Source organism: Diuraphis noxia, unplaced genomic scaffold (genome assembly GCF_037042655.1).
Source record: "Diuraphis noxia isolate RWA-SAM2 unplaced genomic scaffold, SU_Dnox_SAM2 contig0004, whole genome shotgun sequence".
NCBI lineage: Eukaryota > Metazoa > Arthropoda > Insecta > Hemiptera > Aphididae > Diuraphis > Diuraphis noxia.
Window position 1 is genome coordinate 38,205,272 of NW_028301714.1, and position 13,006 is coordinate 38,218,277.

A 13,006-nucleotide genomic window follows, 5' to 3' on the forward strand; every position below is an offset into this window, starting at 1 on the left:
TTTTAAACTTTAATTGATTTTCAAGAACGGTTTTTCAATTCTATAGTTTCGGTTTTGGTTTTGTAAACTGATTTTTAAAAATCTTGGGTTTCAGTTACGATTATTTTTTAACCAATGTTTTGAGACTTTTGGTGTCTATTCCAGTTACAGTGTTCAATAATGAAAAAACCGCGGTTCTAACCGATTTTTCAGAAAATTTTGATCCCAGTGACCCTGTCTAGAACTATATTGATTTGGTCGATATTTTGACGTAAAAATATTTACTCGAAAACTTATGCGTTTGGAGGTAATGCCGTTTGTAAAAATTAAATTGGATTTGGGTTTATTAGCAGTGTGGGCTCACAAACGTATTTGATCGGAAAAGTGTTTTACAGAACCGTATATAGTAGGTAACCTACAGCTGAAAAAATATTCATTTCCAATGAAATATTGAAATGAAAATAAATTTCTGAACGAATACGGATTCCAACAACATATTGTCCAGGATGGTACAGTTCCAACAACGTGTTATTATTCTAACAGAATATTTTCCATACAATTACTTTTCCAAGCAAATTCGTTTCCGACATAATATATGTCAATCGGATTTCGATTCCAAATATAATATGATTCAATACAAATATGAATCCAACAATATGTGTTTAAACCGGAATATTTTTTAGCTGCAATACAGTTTCCTGTAGTCAATTTTTTAAAAACTTTTTATGCGCGCCCAAACTAAACAGACATTTAATTTTGGCGTTTGTAATTCAGTGAATTAACACGGTGGTTGCGTTGGTAATATACCTATCTATATATAAAAATACATTTTTCTATGTTTGTTTTCTATAAATTCAAAACCTACTGATTTATTTTCAAAAAATATTCTTTCCACCCTTTATAGTATAGAACCAATATTATAGAATCTCTCTCATTAGACTTAGTGAATTCGTTTAGCAGACGAGTCACAAAAATTGAATATTCCCCATCGGTGGCCATTGATTACAGATTATATTCCTACAATAATGTTTTATTACCAACTGATATATTATACCAAACAAATTTTAAGAAATTTTTTTTTTAAACAAATCTAGCAATTAACATTTGCTTTATAAACTTATGAGATATTTTTAATATAAAAACAAAAAAATCAATAGGTATTAATATCCGATTTAATTCTTAACAATATTGGATTTAGATCGGCCGCATTTTTTGAATCTGTCTACAGTAAGTTTTTTTTTCACTTGACATCAAGAACATGTCAAGAATATTATGAAGTTTAAAATAAAATAAATTTATAATTTTAATAATTGTGTTTCGGTAAAATATTTCAACTGCAGAAAAAAAAAGATAAATTAATTTTAATAGAGATGAAGTCGATAAATAAAGCTAATGTTTGTTAATGAATTATTTAGCCTCTACACATTTGTAAGATTGCGTAAACGATTTGCATAATATGTATTGTATTGATATAATAATAATATAACATAATTTTCACATCTTCACACATTAATTTTTGTCGCGTGAGTATCGATTTTGTCATCAACCGCACAGTGTATGTATATTATAATATAATATTTTATACGGCAGCTATATATTAGCAAAAATAGACAAGTACGTTTCTCCGACGATCGCTGTTTGTGTTCATCATAATATTATAATATGCAATATCAAACAAAACAATACGAGTATGTCGTTGTTGGAATGCTCCGCATTATACATAGGTAAGTAATCGCCTGAGTTCGTGACTTTTTAGTCAATGATAAATTGTTTTTTTTTTTTATGCACGCATGACGTGTTGTACGCGTGTGGCGACGTCGGTATATGTATACTGTAAGGTGATTCATTTACCAAAACATGCTCACCCCCATTTTGTGCTTTGATCGTGCATCTATTTAAATACTGATTTTTTTTGTCATGGCATTTGTGGGATGAATAACGATACACACTTCATTTTTTTATAAATTTGAATAAATTACTAAGAATATTAGACCGTCGTGATACATTTGACAGTACAAGGGAGAAATTATTTTGCATAAAGTATAATAAAAATTTTGTAATATTTAGTCTATAATATGTTTAAACAGATAATTTCGATTTTCATCTTAAGGATAATTAATCCTTGTAAATAAAGTTCAATAACTAGGAAACAACTCGTTCAATCTCTATTTAGTAATACATTGAACTTTTAAAAAATGAATCATTGGTTTACAATAAAAAATTTACAGTAAAAAGTTTTCATTTGAAAAAAAGTTTGTTTTGTCACACGACTTTCCATATTATTGACATACAGCATAAAAAAGTTTAATAAATATCCGATAGTTTGGTCTCCGTATAAACTTGAATTCCAAAACTCAGAATTTAAATAAATGCATACATTAAGGATAAGACGGGTAAACATGCTCGTTGAATATTACTCTGTATGTAATATCACGTGACACGAACATGCACCCCGCTATAATTCTACTGCATATATACGATATCATAATAACATACTATATATTATATACCTATATCTAGGTATATATTTTAATGATCTAAACACGCATATATATATCGTTTTTTGATTTCATAGAAATCACAAATCACGACGAATATATTTCATATCATACATTTTAAGCCTATAACAAAATAACTACAACAACTTATGCAGTATCTATATTATACATATACAGAAGATCGTCATTATATTATATGTAACTAAATAGACATGAAATCGTTGCTGTATAATAGCACTTAACGATTTACATAATATCATATATGTATATTTAATATATGCATAAAATATATATAAGAAAAATAATGTATAACATTTTTTATTTTAGCTTAATATATACACACAAATTTACATTTCATTTTTAGTAGCACTAAATTATATAAATACAATAATATACTATGTTATCACACACATATTATGTATAAATTATATTTACAAACGCACAGACACGTTTAAATCATTGATATATGTTTATGACTCCTCTAACATTGTATACTACTAAATAGTTTTAATTACTAATTTCAAAATAACTAATTTTAGTCCAGTTTTATATTTGTATTATAATTATAATTACTATAAAATATAATTTGTATTTTATTTTATGTGTTACTCGTCATGACAATTAAATTATTCAAAAACATTTAAAGTATGCAGGTAACAACAGGTTGGCGATGGGAGGAGATATTTTAAGGTATGGTATACTCTTATTAATTCATCTAAGACGGTTTCAAATGTTTTATGCGTTATCTATCCAGATTTTGAGGTTTTCAGAGATTTGAATCATACAAAAACTTGTAATTCGTTTTTCTCCAAAAATCAACTACATAACGAGATGACTGAGTAGAAGCTTCAAACGAATCGTCCTGCATCTATGTACCTGACTGTATATTATGATAATAAAGTGTACGTAATATTGTCATGACAGTTGTCACCGCAATCTTCTCTGTATCCGCCTTATTAACTTGACTACTTTGTATACGGTGACGGCGGCCGAAGTGATGGCGACCGATGGCAAGCCCCAGCCTGTAGCAACAGCTGCAATCGTCAAACCGGTCATTCCGATAGTCGTCTCCAGCACGTCGCCGGTTATCATGGCGTCTGTTAGAGAAGAAAAATATATTTTACTACAGGAAGGAGCAAAAAAAAAAAATCGGTTTTTTTAAATTATCGAAATGTTGACCTATAACATTCTACTTGCTTTACGTACGCGTACATTCAATAACTGTAAGGTACCCTCAACTTATGCATTTATAGAGAAGATGCCAGTCGCTTCCATAGTTTCTACTAAAAAATTCAAACTGCATTTTATGGCAAGTATAGCCATTTATGTTCTAAGTCCTAATCGTATCTTTTCGATTCTATACATGTGGTTTTTTTAATTTATCGACATAATATAATATTACGCGTTATTTGAAAGGAGGCAATCGTAATATTAACCAATACATAACGCGCGTCTTGCCCAACAATCAAACTGAAATATGCAGTTGCTAAACATCGAAATTATAATACCACCTACCTATGTAAAAATAATGTCAATCACACTTTGAAGAAAAAAAACAAATTATTATCTGTTATATTATATGTTTTTCCCAAATAACCAGTCACTCGCTTATTATAATTACTACTATTTTAGCTTTAGTGTGAACAGTTATAAAATATTTTAATTTAAATTGTAAATAAGAATGTTATATACATAATTTACGTAGGTATATAAGTTACCGTAAATGCCCGATCACTAGGTTTTACTAATTAATGCTAGGTTTTACTGTTTGTACTCAGTAAATGCTGACATTCTTAATTTTATTCGGATTTTTACTAAACACGTTGTGTACCTACATCCTAGGATATACAAATTGACTTAGTAAAAGCTGATCAATACACGACACATAACATTTAAGCGATAAGCTGCATACAAATTATAATTATATAATATTATTACAACAAACTACTGACAGTTATTTAAATTTTTATACAAAAAAAAAGTGCATTTAAAATTCCATAATAGTAAAACATGTGCAAATAAATAAAAATTTAAATAATTATTTTTAACAACCCACCAATTTTACTAATTTGTATGAATAAATAAATAATTATTCTGTTTTTAAATGCATTTTTATTTTGTTTAACAATTTAAATAACTGTCAGTAGTTTGTTTTAATAATATATAACTATAATTTTTATACAGCTTATCGCTTAAATATTATGTGTCGTGTATTGATCAGCTTTTACTAAGTCAATTTGTATATCCTAGGATGTTCACAACGTGTTTAGTAAAAGTCCAAATAAAATTAAGAATGTCAGCATTTACTGAGTACAAATAGTAAAACCTAGTATTAACTAGTAAAACCTAGGTTTACCTAGTGATCGGGCATTTACGGTAACATATATACGTTAAGTAATATCCAAATATACAATAAATAATTTATGCGTATTATCTAAATAATGGAATACTGCTTCCATGGCGTCACGTATAATAATATAATAATATAATTATAATAAATCTATAGATATATTATTGCAACTTAAATTATATTGTGTAATATATTTCAATTTATCTGTGTTGTTTTTTTTTTTTTTTAATAGACCTAATAGATTTTTATCAAATGTATAAAACGTTGTTTGAAATTCATTTTTTACAACGTATATGAATAATGAATAAGTAACTTTTCAAATCACCATTTAAATTGAGTGCACCTATATACATAAAGAATAAATAATTTTAAAAAAAAAAAACAGTTTTCCTGCCATTAGCACAAAACAATAAAAAAAAAAAGAAAACAAATACTGCGATTTAATCAAGAGGTAATCGATTGTCGATTCGTCCATGAGAGAAAAATAAACAAAACGTCGGAATATTATCACTTCATATGAATGAGTGCTGCAGTTGCATCGAATAATAGTAGATATCTATATACCCATAATATTATATACTTTACTAGTAAGCTTATAATTCGAATGAATAAATAATCATAATATTTCACGTTCCCTCTATTTTATCCTACGTTCGCAATGCAATATATTAATCGGGTTTCGAGGTAGGAAAAATTCATAGTTTATAGTTTTTATTTTTTTTATTTTAGAGCGATTAATATCATTATAATGTTATTACGCATTAACATAATATTATTGTGTCGTTTGTATTTAATTGTAGGCTAATACCGCCAAAACGTTTTCTTAATACGACATTAATATTACACTACACACGTCTCTCTCTGCTTTGGTTGCAGGAAATCGTTATATACTCAACTTGCATATTATACCTGAACAATATATAAATTAAAATAAAGTGTGTGAAATAAATGTATTTTTTGTTTTACTTACAGCGAACTAACGGTCCAGAGTTCATTTTGGAAAATCGACGATATTATTTTATTAGTACAATAATATTATGTTATTAAAAATATTGTTTGTATTCTGAATGAAAAAGTTCGAAGACTGAAGAAACAAAAATGGTTATTAGGTCACGTTTTTTAATTATTATTATTGCGTTTCGTCCCGACGCGGTCCGCACAACATACGAATATAATATTTACTATAATACTGCGTCGTAATAACAACAATAATATTTACATTGGCAAACACACAGCGGACAACGGTGAGTTGCAGCTGCTCTTAGGTTAGCTTCAAGGTCATCGTGCTCGAACATATGTTAGGTACACAATGACCACCAAAAACATTATTATATTCAAACACACGTTACGACACCGTGATACGGAATGATACATTCGTTTGGCTACACTCATTTTTCAAGCGGATATTTGTGTTTTTGAAAAAAAATGTTTGTACAGCCTGAAAATTTAAAGTATCATAACGATATAACATGTCTAGCGTGACAAGAGTGAGTATCATTTCGGTGAATCACTCTGTATACAGACAACATAAAATAGCAATATTATACCCGCATACTATCACGACGCCCACAGTGTTTTCGTGCCTTGTGTTCCTTACTCATTCTTGCAACCGTCAAAGTATAAACCTGACAAAATAATATTATCGTTATTCGTTTGTGTCCTAACTCTTTGTCGAATTCAATAATAGTGTATCTGCACGTGTAGACGCTAAGGGGATCTGTGGCTTAACTTAATTTGCTTTAATATTGTTGACTGATCTATAAACTCCGCTGTTCAATCATATAACATCTAATAACGATTTTACGTCAAAATAATAACCCCTAAAAATATGGGAGAAAATGGTGCATAATTTTACCCGAGAAGAAATTTTTTAAAACATTTAAAACAATAGACCTTATGTATTTATACATAGAAAACAGATATTTACTCAAAACAATTAGGTATGTAATTCAACTTTCAAGTAAAAATACCATATGTATACGAGTATAGTTAACGTAATTATTTAAGAATTGTTCAAAACCAAAGGTATTGGGTCCTCATTGTCGATATGCATCAAACAATGTACAAGATAATCATTTAGGTATTTTTCTAGTCAGTATAGGGAAAAGGAATGATAAATGTGTTGACGGGTAGGCGCCTTAAAGTTTAATCTCAACAGGAAGTAAGTGAATTAATGATACTAGATATAGCTTTATTAAGAAACGTTTTTCTAGCTGTATGTTGACAGTCTAATACCCATAAAACTATTTTGATTTAAATAATGTACTTACATTGCATTACATAGGGCATTTAAAATGAATTGTTCGGAAATATTTATCGGTCAGCCCATTATGATTATCAATAAAAGCATTTAAGCCATGATATATTATTATTTATTATTATGACATTTAAATATTCAAATATTCTGTGAAGGAAAATTATTTACGCAGCTCTAGGTGTTGGCCCACTTTCAGCCTTCTAAAATATTAATAGAAAAATGCCTTCACGGCCTAATGGATAGGCAACACAAAATGCCGCTATCCGTGTAGGAACTGTATTATATTATTGACAACACGTCTTGTGCCTTGATAACAATTTAATCTTTATTTCGATATAATATAAATTATTAACAAGCAGTATAACAAAATAATTATTCAACAACAGTATAACATTTTCATATAAAATCTAATCTTATAGTAATAATAATAATAAGGCCCGTCGGCCATAAATAAATACACAAAACTCACTGGTAATATGTCGAGTAGCGGATGACGTAAATAATAAACATAAGGTATTACAACCCGCACACGTGCGACTACTCGAGCATATCACAACGTAGACAACGTAGAACCAAATATAAAACAAGACGCCTGAAATTGCATAAAATGTGAGAACGGAAGAATCGAGTAGATGACAATAACAAGAACGACTGAGCAATATAAACAGAAGCTAAAAAGTTAAAGGAAAACGTGGTTTTTAACAGGAACAAGACAAGAAGAAGGCCTTTTGAAGAGACCATGACTGTGCTAAGTCAGAAAAAGAACAGAGACCAGAGAAAAAACGGCGATTTTTACGAAAGAGAATTTTAACACGAAGAATGTCAGTGTCGCCAATACTATAAATATAAGAAAAGTATAAGATTGGGTGACAAGACCACTGAATAATAGAATTTATCACACATACAATGGGTGGTCAGCACATGACACCTGTCACCATCGTCGACCGCAGGCTGCGGTACTGCCAGCGGTATGTGATAAGAACAAAAATTGACAGCTACAGATAATAATGTAAGTAGCAAACAATTATTAATACAATATAATATAGAATTGCCATTAAGGCGCAAACACTTGGTATACTGAACATTAATATAGTTAATCATCACTTAACTTTTGTTTTTTTTTTCTAACTAAAATATTTATATAGGTATACCGTGCTATATATTACTGATTTATATAAATATACGTTTATTTATATATATTTTTTTTAATAACAAATGTGAAATAATAAAAAACGGAGAGTTGGGTTAGTCGAATGAGTATATGAGATAAACATTTTTACGTTATATCATAAAAATAATTCATTTCTGTTTAAATATTTTTTTTATGTACAATATTATATTATTTATATTATAATATCGTGCACCCTTCTTACGAAAGATTTGTATTTATGCTGTCATCCCACTATGTCTATAAGTCTAGAGTAAAGAAGGAAAATGAAAAAAGTGTTTTGTTTTTGAGCCATTAATCATTATGCACCTATATAATTGTATAATGCTATTCTGCTTATTCAACGACTTAAGAAAACTTATCGTTGTTATTTATTAGAATCTAAGCAGATATTTTGCAAGTACAATAAATTGTTTAATATTTTTGTCTGGTATGATTTCACAATTTTTTTATAAACAATAATTATTATGATTTCGAAAAAAAATTAGCTCCCTTCCTTTAAAGCTGTATAATTAATATTATTAACAGTCCAATTTAATATTAAAATTTTCATTATTTTAATATTTTTAGAATCTGTTTAAAACTAGTTCACTATAGTTAAATGCCATTTTAGGAATTAAAACTTAAAGTACATTTGGATATAACTATTAACTTCATAATCTTTAGCCTATAAGGTTACAAACAATTTTTTGTTAATTTTATCCTTCTTCAGATATTCGACTTAATTTCTAGCCATAATTATAGACAAATATAGACCACTTTATCAATATAATGATAATACACTATAATAATACGATGTTAAAATGTTAAAATGAAATGGTATATAATAAAATATACTATAATTTTATTTGTAATAGGTAGTTGAACATACTCCTATAAATGCAAAATTAGTTTTTATCCTAGTAAAGAGCAACATGCGTATATTCAATAACATATAATTGTTGTCCGTATAATATTTTAATTATTTGTAGATAATATTGCAAGTACAAAACGTATATTATAAATAAGTAGGTAATAAATATTAATATATTTATGCAAATTGTATAGAAACGTTTAAATGTAATAAATTACCAGTGATGAATCGCGTGTTAAACGGATGTAAACAACTTTTGGCTACATTTATTGTAGGTACATTTTGATTGATTTCGCTTTATTCGTCGTGTACGTAATACGCACGTGGAAAATCCGATAAAACCCGATATTGCACGTAGGCGAAGTACATAAACATTCCTTGGAAAATTAATGTTTTTTGAATCTACATAATACACATAATACATTATAATTCAACTAGAATATTATTATAGTGTGAGAAATGTGAGCGCGGCGTGCACTGATTGCATTATAATGTGGGGTCTAACCACCTGTTGGCTGTTGCTGTTATATGCGGCAAACTGTTGGGACATCCTTTAAATCGCGAATATTCTATGTAGGTACCCAATGACGTAAACGTCATCAATACCGATGCCTTTGAGATATCCAACTAATTATTGTTTTTGAGTCGCCTACACACGATATTATAAAAACCGTGTCAAGTTGTACATTTACATAAATATTTTTAGATGCCACGAAACAACTGAACGTCTTATTTGAAAGGTCAACGATTTAAAAAGTTTGAAAATCACTGTCGACATCTATACGATGCAACAGAATAACAACGAAACTTCAGTTGTTATGATACATTTTTGCCTTAGTTAATAATATTACGCACAGAAACATTCCATGATATACAATATATTATATTATATTGTATTTTAAAATGGCAATAATCAAAAATCAATTTTTGAATTATATTTTATTCATATTATGTAACTTATGTTTTCAAGTTTTCAACACATATATTTTGACGAATCAATGTAATCTGTTTTAATAAACTTATTTCAATTAATAATTCTTTTTATTTTTCATTTAATAATAAATGTGTAGTAAATATTTCAATGTTTTTGATTTACAATTATTACATAATATAGGTACCAAAAACAATTCTAAACAAAGCATATTTGTTGTGGACGAATCCGATCGCTACCCTGACTGTTTGTTGACGCGTTTTCACGTGTATTACTTCCACCAGTGAAAACTAACAATTTTTTTTAAAAAAACATGTACATTGTTATAATACATTATAAAAAAAATATAAAATTTGAATATCAATTCTCCAAAGTGTTGTGGTGTTTCTAAAAACAATTTCTTTTTTTTCGTAAAATTGATTGATTAAGCCACAACCACACTCGCATCTCATTTTATGTTAATGTATTTAATAATGGCGTAATCACATCATCATTACGGTATTAATATTTTAGCTCATGTATAGGTGATAAAAAATTTTAAATAATTTATTTTAAATCTCAAAATACAATATACAATAATATAATAATTATAGTAAGCTGAAGTGCTGAAGTGCATATAAAAGAGTATCACGGCTTATTGAAAGAAATAATCATCAGCAGCGCGTGGACATTGGGAGTTGTTATATTTTTATTTTGTTTTAATATTATAAATATATTCAATACCTAATAATATACGAGTAGTTATTCATGAATTAATAATTGCAATAATATAAATTTCCAATTCCATATAATATTATAATGTAAAATTAATTTGTAAAATCCTGAATCCTGGAGGAGCTTATGTTGAATATTGTAATACAGACCATAGGGTTTCAAATATGTTTTCAGTTGACATTGCGCTCAAACAAAACAAAATCTTCGTGTTTTACACTTGTCAGGGCCACTAAGACTGTTGTGTAGTACAGTAATTTCATCCTAATAGATTGTTACCATGGCAATGACATATGTATGTACGAGTGGAAAAAATACGAACCAGAAGGTACGAAAAAAAACTAAGTGATCAATTTAAACGGAGGCGCGATTTCCCGGGGTGTGCGAAAATGGTTTAATATGATCCTCTCCCTCTGCCAAAAGGTATACGAAAAGGGACGCAAAAAAAATAAATAAAATAATCCTGGCGTTTTATTTTATGTTTATATTTTATCCTCCAATGGTAGGACGTGTGGCATGGGTAGAGAGTGAGAAAATACCTACTCTTATATATGTATATACAATATACATATATATATATATATATATAGGTGGAAATGTGTTGTGTAAACGTGACGTCCGCGAAGAAAACCGGTGCCAACTTTTTATCAAGATCCGAGCACGTTTTTTTCCTCTCCTTCTTTTTATTCTTTTATCCCCGGACTGCCTGATAGCAACATTCAAATATTGTCAAACTCTTCCACCCCCTACACACACACACACACATTCACACCGGATGACTGGATATACGACTAAACCCCCGAAATTTCGTGAACTGATTCACAATTGGACCTACCGACACCGTTGCACACCCCACACAGAAGGGGATAATTTTCACTGCAAGGTTTATCGTCATTATTATTATTATTACACGTATTTTGAATAGTATTCCTTCCACACTGCTTGCGTTCGGTGGTAGCCCATCATCGCCGAAGCCGCAAATTTGCATTTAAACGTTTAAAGATTTGTAGTCGAGCACAAAATATAAAAAAAAAGGAAAGACTTTCTTCTCGACTTGTTTATCAAAAAGTTTTTCTTTCTCGTCTTTTTTTTTCTTCGCGTCAAACTTTACATACACACGATCGCGTGCACTCGCTTTCCTACCTATAAAATATGTTTTATAATATGGAACACCGTCTATAACGACTATGTACCCATTATATTATAAATTATAATTTAAGACCATTAATTTTATGCATATAGAGACAAGAATGTTCAATTTTTGTATTGTATTCGCGTACTTCTACTACAGTAGGTATAATAATACCTATACATAAAACTAGTCTTACTCGCTTTGTAGCAATACACATATTAAAAATGTTTATTGAATGAGCATGGGTATTCAACGATGCTTCTTTTTTTTAAAAACAATTTCTCCCCTATAGTACATACAACTAAATTTGCACGATATTGTTGTTTAGTCTTAATAGGTTTTTTAAGTACCAACTTTAACAAAATTGGTCAAAAGTAAAAAATTCTCAATGTTTTTCTAAATAATCGGGATAAACAAACTAAAAATTATGGGAAAAACAGGGAATTTTACGCCCAATCAATTTACGACAAAATCGATTTTGGTTTTTGATATAACTTTAAAACAGATGACTATAGATACATGAAATTTTAACCGAATGTTTATATAAGTATATTATATACACCATGCAATTTTCAAAAATGTTTGACTTAAGTTGAACTATTCATAGGTATATGAAATATTCGATCATTATTAATTTTTTTTTAATTAACATCGATAAAAATGTATTTGTTGGGTAAAATAATTGAAAAATTGAAAAATTGAAAAAAGCTCCTAACAAATTGTTACAATAGCAGTTGAAAAATAATGGAATTCATAGACACAATTTTTTTTTTTTATAAACATTCAAAGTTGGAATTTTGACAAAATACGTAAAATCACAAAAATTGGGGAATCATTTTAAGCTAGAAATACATAAAAAATTTTCTTTTTAAATCTAAGATTTGAAAATTTACTACGAGATTCCTTACAAGTTTGTCAATCTTTATCACAAAAAAAAAACGTCCATCGCAAATTCAAATTAGATTTTTATGATCGGTTGAAATTTAAATTTTACAACATTGGATTTTCAATAGATTTTTCATTTAGTAATTTTCTTATTTTGGTGTAACTCTAAAACAATTGACCGCAGATACTTGAAATTTTCACTCAATGTTTATATAATTATTTTCTATATTTGATAAAATTTT

At 28.6% G+C, this 13,006-nt stretch overlaps 1 long non-coding RNA gene across 1 annotated transcript; it reads right to left on the bottom strand.

The window, feature by feature from the left end:
- Nucleotides 1–2,779: 2,779 nt before the first annotated feature.
- LOC149056029 (uncharacterized) lies at nucleotides 2,780–6,027 on the bottom strand. The gene is made up of 2 exons (XR_016191708.1): nucleotides 5,798–6,027; nucleotides 2,780–3,574 (listed from the first exon to the last, which is right to left on the bottom strand). It is a non-coding gene; the product is annotated as an uncharacterized LOC149056029 (long non-coding RNA).
- Between the last annotated feature and the right edge of the window lie 6,979 nt (nucleotides 6,028–13,006).